Genomic DNA, 15,577 nt, shown 5'->3' with positions numbered 1-15,577 from the left:
TTGCAAAAAGAGCCCCACCTTGGTCTTCACTAAGATGATGCTCTAAAAATTTGAGCTAAACTTGTTCTCTTAGCATTATAACTCAACTACGTTTCATTTTTTCTCACTCTATCAATACTAGAGGTGATTGCTCATGTGAATAAGCCAATCTTAGCTAATCAACATGCATATCTAGTTATATTAGTTGTAACTCACAAATCATTACCATAAATATAAGTACATGAAATAAACAATATGAAATGAAAATGGCCGAGTATTCTCTCAATCATATAAATGGCAAATGAATTATCCAACAAGGTATGGGGCATTAGAACAAATCTAACAATCTACGCCAAGAGGGGAGACCATGTTTAGAGAGAGATTCTTTGGTGATTCTAGAGAGAGAAGCTAGAACTTCTTCTCCCAACACTCACACTAATGACCAAACTCTTGCTCTTCAAACCTTCCTTCACTTAATCATTATCACAGGAAGAAAACCCATTCTCGTTAGCACTTCAAGACCTTTCCGGCAGCTGTTCCTAGCAACAACCAAGGCTTTTCTCAAGGATATTCCATTTCCATTGGGGCAAATGCCACTCCACTAGGATGGAGACCTAAGCGGCAGTTCTCTTCACGCTCGGGACAGTGACCATCTCTAGTAACAAGACGTCAACCATCCAATGTTGTAGGGCTTCTGGGCCCACCTGAAGGGAGGGAAACTGCTTTTCCTCATAAGATCTTCCAGATTTCATCAAATATGGGACGGAATAATTTTAAAAAAATTTATCCTACATATTTCAGATCTAATTCTCTAGATCTAATTTTATTATCTAATATTTAAAATCTAAAATTAAATCTAAATCTATGATGAAAGAAGAAGTACCTCAAGGGTAATCTGATTACCCTATAAATGATCTCTGCACAGCCCGAGGTTCTGATGTAGCCACACAAGCGCCTGGCCTCTACTGGTATTCACTCGGACAGGATCTGAAATATCTTCTCCTCATGAATCTATGCTCCAAAAATCAGATCTTTATCTGATTTGAAAGTACTTCAGAACTCCTTCTGAAGTTGGAGCAGCAGCTTGTCGAAGATGTCCTGCAACCTTCTGTTCCAGACGTCACCACGCCTTGGATCTTTGCCAGATGGACGTCCAACTCTTTAGACGTGAAGAGGGGAGGAAGGAGAGCAGGGAGGACATGAAGAAGAGGAAAGGGGGTGGCAGCTATTGGGTTTTGTGCATAAAATAATTTCTTCCACGAAACCCTAGGCGCAGCAGGGTTTATATAGACCCTGTATGCTGCGTAGTGCCACATCATTCAACCAATCAGAAAATTTCAATAAATTCTGAAAAAATTCTGATTGGTGGAGTGATGTCATCTGATCACATCAGATAAGAACCCCACCCTCTCCTAAGTTGGCGCCAACATTGGATAAGCTCAATCAAGGTGGTGCCAAAGAGTCCATGTTTATCAGGACTCTTTGGTTCTTATCCATTTGGGGTGCCCACTTTAATCCAATTGGGCTCATGCCATAATCTGATTATGGCATCCAATTCAATTGGATTTTGGCATGTGGACACTCCACAAAAATTTTTCAAGGAGTCCTCTTCAGTTTAAGACCCATATGTCAATTTTTGACAGATGTCCTAAAATGAAATTGGCAGGTACTAGGAATTAGCAGGTGTTGTCTTAAATTCATCTCATGAATTAAGACAAGCCTTTTCTGAGCTGGACAAACTTCATTTAGTCTAAGAAAAACTTTTTCAAGATTTTCTGGATGAGTCAAATCATATTTGGCTCAATAGAGACAGAAAAGATTATATGAGAAGAAAGTTAGGCTCAATCATGTGCTAGCACGATTTTCTTGAACCTAATTAGATCTTATCCAAATCAATTGGGCTAGACCAATTGATGACATCCAGACCCTAATCCTTGTTTGTGTGACCCAGTTAGGTTCAATTCTGTATGGTAATGAGATATGTCATGATCTCATCATCGACATCATCGAAACTCCTTTCGATGGACCAGAACTCTTCTGATTCAAACAATTAGAATGATCGATCATCAATATCATTTTAATTGCTCCCAAAATCTACCAGTGACACCTAGCAGTATGTGGTGGCAACCCATCAGAACTGAAGATGAACCTCTCAATGCAGTTACCTGTGTGATTGAGTTCTTCTATCATGAGTTCCGACTGAATTAGGGTTAAGGTGAACTCGTCAAACCCAACATCAGTCATATGAGTTAATCAATCGATCCGAGTCCGATGTGAAACCTTAATGAAAAATTCTTTTCTATTATTTCACTCTGCCATAGCCATGGGCTTAAGGACTCGATCTTTCAATTATCATAGGACTACTCCTCTCATCTACCGAGGTTGATAGATCCCATCTTGGTGCGACCTAGTTCCTACAATGAATATGCTACAGCCAACATACACCTCAGAGTTCCGAATGGTTAGGAGATCGAGTTATGGTGTAGTCAAACTATAACACACTCAAGGTGAACTGTCGATGCACCTCAGGTCAAAGAACTAGACACACAACTGTAGCATCGAGCTAGTCATCGACGAGAAGGTAGACTTCCTTATGACTGCTCGAAGTGGTCACGCTCAGTACTCTCGTTCTCAACGAATATCTGTACTCTCGCTCTGGTGTCTCCACACCGTAGACTCAAGACACATCTACCCTAAGGAAGTGATCGTACATCAATCTTTCGGATCGATCACCATCCTCGTGATGATCCTATGGTCAGGAGCTGTTTATGAGTTAGTTATGTAAATTCATGCCTTAAATTTTCAACTCTTAAAAATATGAATTTATATTTTCACTAACTCAAAGGATGTATCACAAACACAATGTACACAATGTGATAGAAGAATAACCCTTTTATTCATTTATAGTCAAAATTATAAATTTGCCCTTAGATCTGTACAGGAATGTGTCAGCCGATCTGGCATCTAGGGCACACCTAACAAACTCCCACTTGACCTAATGCCAATTGGCTACATATCTATGTCTCATCTTCTCAAGGTGGGCTTCGATCTTCTGTTGGCCCAATGACTCAGTCTGCGGGTCTACCACATTATCTATGAAGTTGACTCTCTTGACCTCGACATAATCTTTTTCGAGGTAATCATGGATCAAATGGAATCACCGCTCGATGTGCTTGAATTTTTGATGAGACCTTGGCTCCTTAGCTAGGGCTATGGTGCCATTATTGTCGCAGTAAAGAGGTATGGCATCCGATGACATCACTCCAAGCTCTGCGGCAAACTTCTTGTACCAGAATGCCTCCTTCGCAGCTTCCGATGCAGCAATATATTCTGCCTCCATGGTGGAATCAGCAATCACCATCTGCTTGAAACTCTTCCAGCTAACTGCACCACCATTGCAAATGAACAGACTCCCAGATGTCGACTGTCGATCATCTATATCAGACATAAAGTTTGAGTCTGTATATCCCTGAATCTGAAGTTCTCCATTCCCAAAGACTAGAAATATATCCTTAATCCTTCTCAAGTACTTAAGGATACATTTCACAGAAGTCCAATACTCTTCGCCTGGATTTGACTGATATCTGCTTGTGACACTCTCAGCATGGGCTATATCAGGTCATGTATATAGCATGACATACATGAGGCTCCCTATTGTCGAAGCATAAGGGATCTTGCTCATGCTTTTAATCTTCTCAGGTGTGCTAGGGCACATCTTCTTGGAGAGATGAATGCCATGTCTAAAAGGTAATAAACCTCTTTTAGAGTTTTTCATACTAAACCCTTTTAGCACCTCCTCTATATACATCTTCTGTGAAAGTCCCAGCATCCTATTTGGTCTATCTCTGTAGACCTAATACCCAGTATAAAGGATGTCTCTCCTAGATCTTTCATAGAGAACTCCTTAGACAACCATACTTTGACTGAGATCAACATGGGAATGTCATTCCCAATTAGGAGGATGTCATCTACGTACAGTACGAGGAAGACAACTCTGCTCCCACTGATCTTTTTGAACACATATGGTTTCTCCTCATTCTTGATGAAATCAAACGTTTTGATCACATCATTGAAATAAATATTCCAATTCCGAGATGCTTGCTTAAGTCCATAAATAGACCTTTGCAGCTTGCAGATCTTGTGATCACTATCACTGGATGTGAAACCAAGCAGCTGTTCCATATAGATATCTTCCTCAAGATGTCCATTTAAGAACGTCATTTTCACGTCCATCTATCATATTTCATAATCGAAATAGGTTGCAACAGCAAGCAATGTGCGGATGAATTTTAGCATAGCTACGGACGAAAAGGTATCCTGATAGTCAATGCCTTCGCACTGACTATAACCTTTCGCTACGAGCCTAACCTTGAATGTCTCCACATTCGCATCTGCACCTATCTTTCTCTTGAAGATCCATTTACATCCAATAGGTACAATACCTTCAGGTGGATCTACCAAGGTCCAGACTTGGTTTGAGTGCATCGAGTCAATTTCTGATCTCATTGCTTTTAACTATTTCTCAGAGTCGATATCTAATATTGCCTCGTCATAGGTCTTGGGATCATCACCATGAGCTCCATTTTTCATGAGGAACATTTTCTCTACTTCCTCTTGTATGGTACCTAAGTACCTTTCAGGAGGACGGAAAACTCTAGTCAATCTACGAGGTGGAAGAGGTTGTGTTAGGACTGGTTCTGATTGATTAAGTTCCTCAGGTTCTTGAGCTCGTTGCTCTTGGGAGATATTCTTCTTGAGCTTAACTATTCTTCCGATGCCACTATCTTGAATAAACTATTTTTCAAGAAAAATAGCATTTCGACTCACAATCACATTGTGATCTTCCGAAATATAGAAATAGTATCCTAATGACTCTTTAGGATATCCTATGAATCGAGCTCTAAAAGATCTAAACTCTAACTTATCCGTTTGCTGTCTCTTGACATGAGCCAGACAACCCCAAATTCTGAGATGATTCAGACTTGGCTTCTTACCATGCCATATCTCATACAGTGTGGTAGGAACGATTTTAAAAGGAATTCTATTCAATATATAAATTACTGTCATGAGACAATATCCCCAAAGAAATTCGGAGAGGTCCATGAAGCTCATCATGGAATGGATCATATCTAATAGGATCTGATTTCTCCGTTCTGAAACCCCGTTGAGTTGAGGCATTCCAGGTGGAGTCCATTGAGAGACTATGCCATTATCCTTAAGATAGTCTAGGAACTCCCGACTAAGGTATTCACCTCCTCGATCTGATCGAAGAACTTTAATGGGCTTTTCTGTTTATTTTTCTACCTCATATCTGAATTCTTTGAACCTTTCAAAAGCTTCAGACTTGTGTTTCATTAGAAACACATACCCGTACTTAGACATATCATCGGTAAAGGTAATGAAGTAGATGTAGTTGCCTCTAGCTGGCACATCAAATGGGCCGCACACATCCGTATGTACTAGGACAAGTAGGTCTGTGGCCCTTTCCCCATGTCCCATAAAAGGAAGCTTGATCATTTTGCCTTGAAGGCATGATTCATAAACTGGATATGACTCGAAAGTCAACGGACTCAATAGCCCAGATTTTTCCAATTTTGTAACCCTATTTTTCACTATATAACCTAGCCTTAGGTGCCACAGATACTTATCATTTAGACTATCTCTAGGCCTTTTAATTCCTATGGCATTCATATTTTGCTCAATATTAAATATAGATACATCAATATGTAGCTGATAGAGACCGTTAATAAGAAAATCATCTGTAATTTTATTATTTTTATAAAAAATATTATAATGGTCCTTATGAAAGCTAATCACATAACCTTCTTGTACTAAACATGAAACAGAAATCAAATTTCTGCTTGCTGCAGGCACATAATAACAGTCTCTTAAAATTAGATCTAATCCTAACGGTATTCGTAGAGGATAGATTTCCACGGCTACAGCAGCAACTCTTGCTCCGTTCCCGACGTGTAGGATCATCTCCCTATCCCTCAGCCTCCTGCTCTCCTCAAGATCCTGCATAGAAATGTACAGATGAGCACTAGAACCAAAGTCAAGCACCCAACTGGATGCAGAAGAAATTGTAAGATTAGATTATAAAATGAGCATACCTCCAGAAGGACCATCCTTCTTGTTCTTTAGGGTGGCCAAGTACTGAGGACAGTTCCGCTTCCAATGGCCGTCTGATTGGCAGTGAAAATATTTTCCCTTATCAGTAGCCTTCTTCTTCGGTTTTGTCTTCTTCTTCTTGCCACCCACCTTCTGCTTCTTCGCAGACTTCTTTTTCTTTCTAAAAGACTTTCTTTTGGAAGAAGTCCGCTCCACAGTAAGAACTGAGCTTTTTGAACCTTTCATAGAAAGCTCAGCCGTAACCAGCATGTTCATTAACTCGACCAAGGTACACTGCATCTTATGCATATGAAAGTTCATGATGAACTGACCATATGCATTGGACAAGGACTGAAGGATCACATCAATATGAAAATCTTTATCTAAGATGATACCAAGCTTCTCAAGCTCCTCAAGATCCTTGATCATTGTCAAACAATGTTCTTGGACTGACTGCCCATCACGCATCTTGTCTTAAAAAGTCTTTGACAGACTTGATACTTGGCCACGTGACTCTGTTCACCAAACAACTCTTGTAGGTGAGCCAACATTTAGCGGATAGTCAAAATATTCTCATGTGGGCACTGCAAGTCATCAGACATTATACCCAATATGTAGTATCATGCTTTGTTATCATCATCCGTCCACTTTTTCAGAGATGCTCTCTGTTCAGTAGTCGGACGTGCTGGTATGATAGGTGGATCCTGGTCCAAGACATGAGTCAATTTTTTGAAACCCAGAACAATTCTGTAGTTCCTCAACCAGTCTTTGAAATTAGGTCCAGTCAGTCTATGGGTGTCTAGAATTTTGATCAGGGGGTTTGAGGCAGACATGTTTCCTGTAGAGAGTCAAAAGTTTCTAGTTAGATTTTGTAATCAGACTCAACCAATTTGTTTAGAATTTTTATTTTTAAATAAATTAGGCTCTCACTATTTTCTCAGATCCCTACACTCCCTTGGTAGAGATGTGAAAATCTTCATGATCAGTAATTTTTAGTGGGTGGTGCGGTCTCACCGACTAGCTCACCACCTCACCTAACAGTTATTGGTGATGGGTCAACCGATGAGTGGACAACTCTTGTCCAATGATTCTCTAATCATGGTGCACCCAATACTTGATCTCTAATTCATGAAGCTCACCGTGTCTGGGATATTGCTCCAATCCTTAGTTAAGTCAAACCCACCATTTGCACGAACTAGATTCCTGATTGGATCCCTCACCGTATCCAAAATATTGAGCCCAACCCATCCTCTAATCCATAGCATCCAATGCCTAATGGACATGGTTGCATCTTTCCGGTGCAACTGAGCCACTGTAACCAGCCGAGAACAATCAACCCTGGGAAGGGCCCACACATCCACAATGGTGGAAGATCTAGACTTAATATTTTTTTAAGAAGATTTATTTAGGTCTCATTAAACTTGACTTGACATAGTCATAACAATTATGACTAACCTAGTGGCATGGGTTAGCTCGAATTGTTAGCCACCTCTAATCAGAACTGAGTCAACACATATGGCCAGATAAGTGAGACCGGTGGGAGGGATATGCCATTAACTCGACAAGAACGCATTCGAGTCGAGTAGCTCCCAATTAAAAATCAGTTAGTCGCATCTGCCCAACTTATCTTAGACACCAAATTATCGAACCAGAACTAATTAGGTTAGCCTACAATCCAGGCTCTAACCACTGAGCCAAATTAGGTCTTAACTTGATCGAGTCACATCTAAATGTGATTCGACCTTGATCCAGACTTAATCCTATTAGACTAGTCAATTATTAGCTTTCATGATCCCACCTAACTAACTCTTGATTCGGTTTGATCAACCGTTAGACCTAATTGAGCTACCCAAGCCCGACCCAATTTTTATGAAAATATCTTAGATCTGAAATTCTCAATTTTAGACCTAACTTAATTTCATAAGCTTAAGTCAGCATCTCAGGTCAAACTATAACACACTCAAGGTGAACTGTCGATGCACCTCAGGTCAAAGAACTAGACACACAACTGCAGCATCGAGCTAGTCATCGACGAAAAGATAGACTTCCTTATGACTGCTCAAAGTGATCACGCTCAGTACTCTCATTCTCAATGAATACCTGTACTCTCGCTCTGATATCTTCACACCGTAGACTCAAGACACATCTACCCTAAGAAAGCGATTATACACCAATCTTCCGGATCGATCACCATCTTCATGATGATCCTATGGTCAAGAGCTGTTTATGAGTTAGTTATGTAAATTCATACCTTAAATTTTTAACTCTTGAAAATATGAATTTATATTCTCACTAACTCAAAGGATGTATCACAGACACAATGTACACAATGTGATAGAAGAATAACCCTTTTATTCATTTATAGTCAAAATTATAAATTTGTCCTTAGATCTGTACAGGAATGTGTTAGCTGATCTGGCATCTAGGGCACACATCTAACACCACCATCTTCCGGGCAAGCACCTCCATATGGTCATTTCATCATAGAGTGTCTATTAACTACAAAGCATCAGCATTCTGCTATATACCCAAAACATGGGCTACCATATCTCACAACTAGTTTTCCCGCTTTCTTGAGCTTGGAGACGCCGTCTATAGTGGCACTTGATTATCTACCTCTCACTTCCTAATTGTCAAACATGCTCTGCAAGGATCAAATGAAAAAATCAGCTTTTTTTGAAGGAAGCCACATCTTCACAAGATCAAGATAAGAATAGCGCTGACTTCAAACATCCTTCGTGCCAGCATGAATGACCACTAGCATCAGCACCGAAGGCTGCAACCCCCTCTCTCGTGCAACAATGGAAGCCTACACCATCCCAGCTTTCCTATCCCTTCTCTTTTGGCAAACTCCAAGCACTGATTATATGCTAAAGCAGTGCAGTTTGGCTCTAAGATCTGTCAACCAACCCCATAGTTCCCCTCCCCAATAGCTAAACACCGACACCCAATCAATCCTTACCGCCTTATACCATTTTCTAAAGGTTGGTGTTTCTGATGTGGTGACAAAGACCATTCAAGGGAGCACTGCCACAACCCTATAAAATGCTTTATTTGTAAGAAGTTTGGCCACAGAGCTCATTCTTGCAAGGTTAAATCCTCTTCTAGTCTAAAGAAGCAATGGTGAAAGGTACCAACTCAGATGCAATTTAAGTTTGTTCACTCGTTAGGAAGGCAAAGTGCCTTAAGAAAAACAACAACCAGCTCTGCTATACCCCATCACACCTCATCCACTCCCAGCTATGTGGTGCAAAGCTTTCATTTCTGTCTCTCCAGAAATGGAGGATATAGAACTATACTTGGAACAAGTAGCTCTCGTCGAAGCTTTTGGAAGACAAATTAAGGAAGATGACATTCAAATGCTTAATCCGCAAAGCAAATGTTGGTGGCATCTAGATAGCGAGAAAATTAGTAGAATCAAACACTTTCTTTGTTGCTTGTCCATCAAGAGTAGTCAATCAACTAATGATAGAAAATCATATTAGAGGCAATAGTTTTTCTCTCCGAGTGAATCACTGGGATAGGTTCAAAGGAGGAATCCCACATCAACTCAAACTTAAAATCAGTGCAAGCTTAATTAATCTTTCACTTGTTTGTTAGAATTCACATGCAGTGGCGACAATCATTTCTTCTTTTGGGCTATCCCATAAAGCAAACAAAAGTTGTCTCAAATGGGAAGACCTTACATCATTTGATCTAGATTTCTTTTGTGAGGATGTGGAAGACATCTCAGAATCAGTTAACGTTTCGGTGGGATCTTTTAGCTACAATGTACAAATTTGCATCAACTTTATTTTTGAGCAAATCCCACCAGGCTCAGCCTCCTTTGAGGGAAACTCTAATAATGAAGATGATGACTGAGACTACTCGTTTGGATTGGGGGGCAACTTCCCACCATCAGAAAGTAGGAAAAGATCAGCGACACAGTCCAATAGCTCTTCTGATAAGAGACAAGCCTCTCAACCTAGGATGGAGAGTGGTAGTCCTACTCTGGAGTTGGAGCTTGATCTGAATGCCTCAAGCACCATAATGACAAGCACCAAATCTGGCATTGAATTGGTCATTACTTTGCCTCACTACTTCATAGCTACTTCTCAAAGTCAGATCCTTGGACTAAACCAGCCACTATTTTATTCCTAAACCTTAAAAATGGGATAGTGAACCTAACTCTTTCAAATTCAAATTCAAAATCTATATTTCCTATCATTCACTTAATTGGTATAGCTCTGACTCAAGTTCAGCAAAGGTCTGAAGACTTACATGATGGCCACCAACTGACTTATGAGCCTATAGCTACATGCTCATCAATAGTCAAACAACAATATTATCCAATTTTAAATTCATTAGTACCGATTAATTAGGTCTTTTCAAAAATACTCTCTACATGCAACAGTCCACAGCTCCAGCAAGAAACATCCTCCAACTCTTTCTAACCTATGAGCAAGACAACTCCTAAACATGCAAGGTCTACTACCAACACCCATAAACATAGCGCCCATCGAAGAACAAAGAAGATCAAATCTCTCAGATTAGTGAAAGAATCCCTCGGTGTGGCAGATATACTCTTCATCAATTCTCTTACAGCAGCCTAGATCTCTGAAACGGGGAAGAAGTGTGGACTAATATTTGAATCTAGTGGATAGCCCAATCCATGCGAAAAAAATGAAGGAGCTGGAAATCTAGAGACATGCGAAGCTGCCTGATCATGTTCCTGAAATTATTTCATTATGATCTTAGCTGTGATGGGTAGGATAGCTCTAATGACTTTCTTCGAAAGTCTCAGACATTTTGTGCTTGCTCCCTACTTTTGGTATGTTGTACTCTCCCACCCCCTCACTCTCCCACCCTCCTCGTTTATAAAGTGGGCTTTTGGATATCTATGTTTGGTTCTTTATGAATGTTATCCTAAAAGAGTACTCTTTTCTCGTGGAACTCCTGATATATAGTTCTCTTTCAGCTTTCCCCTGATCATACCCTTGGTGTTATAACTTATCCAATAAATGATTCTAAGCAGGAATACTAAAGGCACTAGTAAACCCAAAAAGAAGAGGGCTATTAAAGAAACCATAAAAAGGTCCAAATGCTTGATCTTATATCTCCAAGAAACTAAGCAAGAAATAATGGATGGCAAATAATAAAAAAGTATATGTGGCACCAATTTTGATGGATGGCTAGCAAAAGATGCAATCGGTTTAGCAGGTGGCCTTCTCACATGCTAGGATCATAGAGATTTTGATGGAAACTTGATCATGAAAGGCGTCTACTCCCTAACCATCTACCTCGTTTATAAGTGCACTGGGTTTGAATGGTTGCTCTCCAATATCTATGGTCCTCATAGCCATCTAGAGCACGGAATACTTTTTGATGAACTAATCTCTATGAAAGAAGACATCACTCTTCTTTGGATCTTTTTAGGAGATTTCAATGCTACAAGATTTTTAATAGACCGCAAAGGAGGAGCAGACACCTAGTCAACTTCTTCTTTTTCTTAACAAATTTGTTGATGCATAGTGTTTGACAGAGATCAAGCTCTCGAACAGCCAATTCACATGGTCCAATTTTAGGAACGACCCAACCTTTGTAACTTTAGATTGTTGTTTCACCTCTATCAAATGGTTACTCAAATACCTACTAACATACCTTACTACTCTAGTTTGCTCCACTCCTCAGATTGTACTCCTCTCCTTCTGCATTATTGCCCCCAAAATCAAGGTAAATCTCTTCTTAATAAGCCGTTCCGATTCAAAAATTTCTGGCTCTCTCATGCAAGTTTTGACAACGTGATAAAAAGTTGATGGGACATGGGGCCTACATCATCAGATTCTATTACAAATCTTATTCTAAAGCTTCGTTTGCTTAGATCGAAACTTAAGGCATGGAATCGATCAGATGTTGGTAATATCATCCTGCAGAAAAATGTATTGTTGGAAAAATGACTTCTTAGATACTAAAGGGGAAGAAAGATGCCTTCTTCTATCTGAACAAGAAGAACGTTCTAATCTGAAAAATAAACTGGATCTACTGCTAACTCAAGAAGAACTTCTGTGGTGATAGAGAGCTCGTATGCAGTGGTTAAATAATGGAGACCGGAATATCAGATTTTTTCACCTTTGGGCTAGTAGTAGGAAGAGGAGAAACATCATCCATGAATTAAAACATGAGGGTTCAGTGGTGATAGATCTTCAACAACTACATGATTGCTTTCATGACCATTTTAGTAGCTTAAGCTGACTGGCAGTCACTCTATCTCGAAGGACCACTCCAACTAAATGAATTGGAATTGCCTTTCACTGAAGATGAAATAAAAAGCGTGGTCTTTCAGCTTGCATCCGAGTCACCCAGACCAGATAGTTTCTCCTTTGCTTTCTACAAAAATTTTTGATGTACCATCAGAGGTAATCTCTTCAAAGTTTTTTAGAACTTTTATGACCACCGTATAAGTCTTGAGAAATTCAACTATTCCAACATTACAGTGATCCCTAAGAAAGAATCAGGTTGTACTGTTAAAGATTATCATCCTATCAATTTACTAAATGGAATCATTAAGATCCTATCTAAGGTTCTATGATCTAGACTTGCCACCAAACTTGATAAGATGACCGCTAAAACCCAATCTGCATTCATCTAGGATAGAACATTGGCCGATAACTTTGCTGCAGCAAACGAGATCTTATCCCAAACAATCTCTCTTAAGTTTAAAGAAATTCTCTACAAGCTAGACTTCGAAAAGGTGTTCAATAATGTAGCATGGCCTTTCCTTCTTGACCTTCTAAATTCAAGAGATTTTTGGGATAGATGGTATAGCTGAATTTTTGACATCATCTCTATGGTGAAATCTTTGATTATCATTAATGAAACATTGGGGAAGCCTTTCAAATACTGTCAGAGATTACAACAAGGTGACCCACTCTCTCCCCAACTATTCATTCTTGTGGCTGATATGCTTGATCAGATCTTTCGATCAGTGGTTAGGCACCAATTGATTGAAGGCATTGGTAACAAAGCAGTCATCGGACACCTTTAGAATCTCCAGTTTGCTGATGATACTCTCATCTTCAATGGAGTACAAAGAAAGAGTATCACAATATTGAAATTTATTCTCTACTCCTTTGAACTTCTATCAGATTTAAAAATAAATTTCGAAAAATCAAAGATCCTGGGCATTGAAATTTAGATAGAGCATAGAGATTAGATTGCCGCTGTTTTGGATAGTCAATCTTCAACATTTTCTCTTACATATCTGGGTATGCCTTTACATGTTTGCAAGCTCAAGAAAAATGACTGGACCCCATTGACTGAAAAAAATCATGAAGAAACTAGCAAGTTGGAAAGGTCGATATCTTTCAATCTCAAGCCGTGTAACTCTTCTTAATGCTGTCATCACACCAATTGTGATATTCTGGGCATCCAACTTTATATTGCCAACCGAGGTTATCAGAAAGATTGACAAACTTCGATGCAGATTCCTCTGGAATAATTCAAAAAGATCTAAATCTAGTGTTGGTTTGCAGAATTGGTCCACTGTATGTAGACCAAAGGAATTTTGGGGTATGGGAGTAATCAATATTAAAATCTTCAGTCAGATTCTGTTCTGCAAATGGTGGTGGAAGTTGTTCTCGGATGTGCCAAAGTCCTGGAGTATTCTTGTAAAAGCACATTATTATTATCACCGACAGATATCATCCCAAAGGATACCTTAGCAGCGGTTTCATTGTTTTGGAAACAAGTTTAGTCTAAAGTCAAGCTTTTTTAGAAATTGATAAGATTTCAAATCGAAAATGGATCGCATATTTCATTTTGGCATGACTCTTGGCTATCAGTTCATCCTCTAAAAGAGAGAATCTCTCTATTATTCCTCTTGTCACCAAAAAAAGAGATCATGGCTGTGAAGGCCTTAGATATCATCAATAGAAGTAATGATTGGTCCCTCATACTTCCACTCTATAACAAATCAGATTACCAAACTTTGAAATAGTAACTCTCAAAGGTTAAATTATCAGCTAACTAAGATATTTTGCAATAAAAATTGTGGTCAGCAACAATTCTCTCAACAAAACAGTACTACCGTTTTCTTCTTGACGGAGGAGTAAGGCCACTCTTCAGCAAAATTATCTGAAAAATCAAAGAGCCAGAGAAAATAAAATTTTTTTGCTTATCTTAGCTTCTATGAAAAAATTCTAACCAAAACAAACTTAACGAAACGGGGGTGGAAAGGTAAAGACAGTTGCACGCTGTGCGATTCGAGTTCAGAGACTATTGACCATTTATTTCTCCAATGTCCATTCTCTCTACAAGTCTCGTCATCTCTTCAACACATTCTGGGCCTCAAGGAACTCCCCTAACATCAATCCATTTTATGGAGCACTTGGAGATCAGAAGAACCCATGCGTTCTTGGCATCACGGTGTAGATATTCTTATGGTTTCCGGCCTGTGGATAATTTGGAAAGAACAAAACAAATGATGTTTTGACTTCCATGCTTATCTCTCAAACCATGTAAGCAAATCATGAGGCTTTTCTTATCATAGACAGCGCATGCTGAAAGGGATAACGATTCTGTTTAGAACTTCCAAAATTGCTTGAGAGGCCTGCTGTAATGCTGCCATGAATAACCTGCATTGATGATGTCAAACTTAATAGTTTACAGCTCTTTGTGCCTTGAATCCTTGTACTCCTGAAATCATTGATCTTTCAGAGCAAGAATCCAGAGAGGCAACCTGACAAGCACCTGAAATCACCTGAAACCTGAAACTCGGAAACCTGGAATCAACCATCAAAGACTTTGTTTGATATTTCCTAAAAATAGAGTCTATTTTCTATGAACCAGTACTCTGTGAGGCTTTATCCTTTAAATCTATATCCGGTTATTCTACAAACTTGGATATTGGTCGGGGAAAAATGGCATCCTAACTTCCATGTAAATGATAATACATTAAACTCTAAATTATTTAATATAATTCCTGCTGAGTTAGATGTTCTCTAACTCATTGACATCAAAAAAAAAAAAAAAAAAAAAAAAAAAGAAAAGAAAAAGAAAAAGAAAACAAGGTGTGATTACACAATACTCAACCATATGAATAAAATCACTTTCTATACAATCTTAGGATTTAATATCATGAGTTACATACAAGTTCCGAGCATTTTGACTTGTAAAAATACACTTCAAGACCACTTGCTTTTATCTCATAATATCTCAGGTGAAATGGTACATTACTATTATGTGTTTGGTTCTGCCATGATATTTGGAGTCTTTGATGTAAACAAGGCAATTATAATATCACCATAGATTATCACAAGATCAGATGCATCAATGTCAATTTCCAGATGCTGCAAGGACCTCATCAAACAAATAGCTTCTTGTATTGAGAAACAACACAATAAGTACTCAGCCTCCATGGTGGATAAGAGTGTACAGAATTGCTTCTTGCTACTTCAAGATATGATGCTATTATGAGCAAGAATGCATATCCAAATGTTGATTTGTGCTT

Source organism: Elaeis guineensis, chromosome 5, assembly GCF_000442705.2.
Source record: "Elaeis guineensis isolate ETL-2024a chromosome 5, EG11, whole genome shotgun sequence".
In the NCBI taxonomy this organism is placed as follows: domain Eukaryota; kingdom Viridiplantae; phylum Streptophyta; class Magnoliopsida; order Arecales; family Arecaceae; genus Elaeis; species Elaeis guineensis.
Note: the sequence above shows the minus strand (reverse complement) of the source record.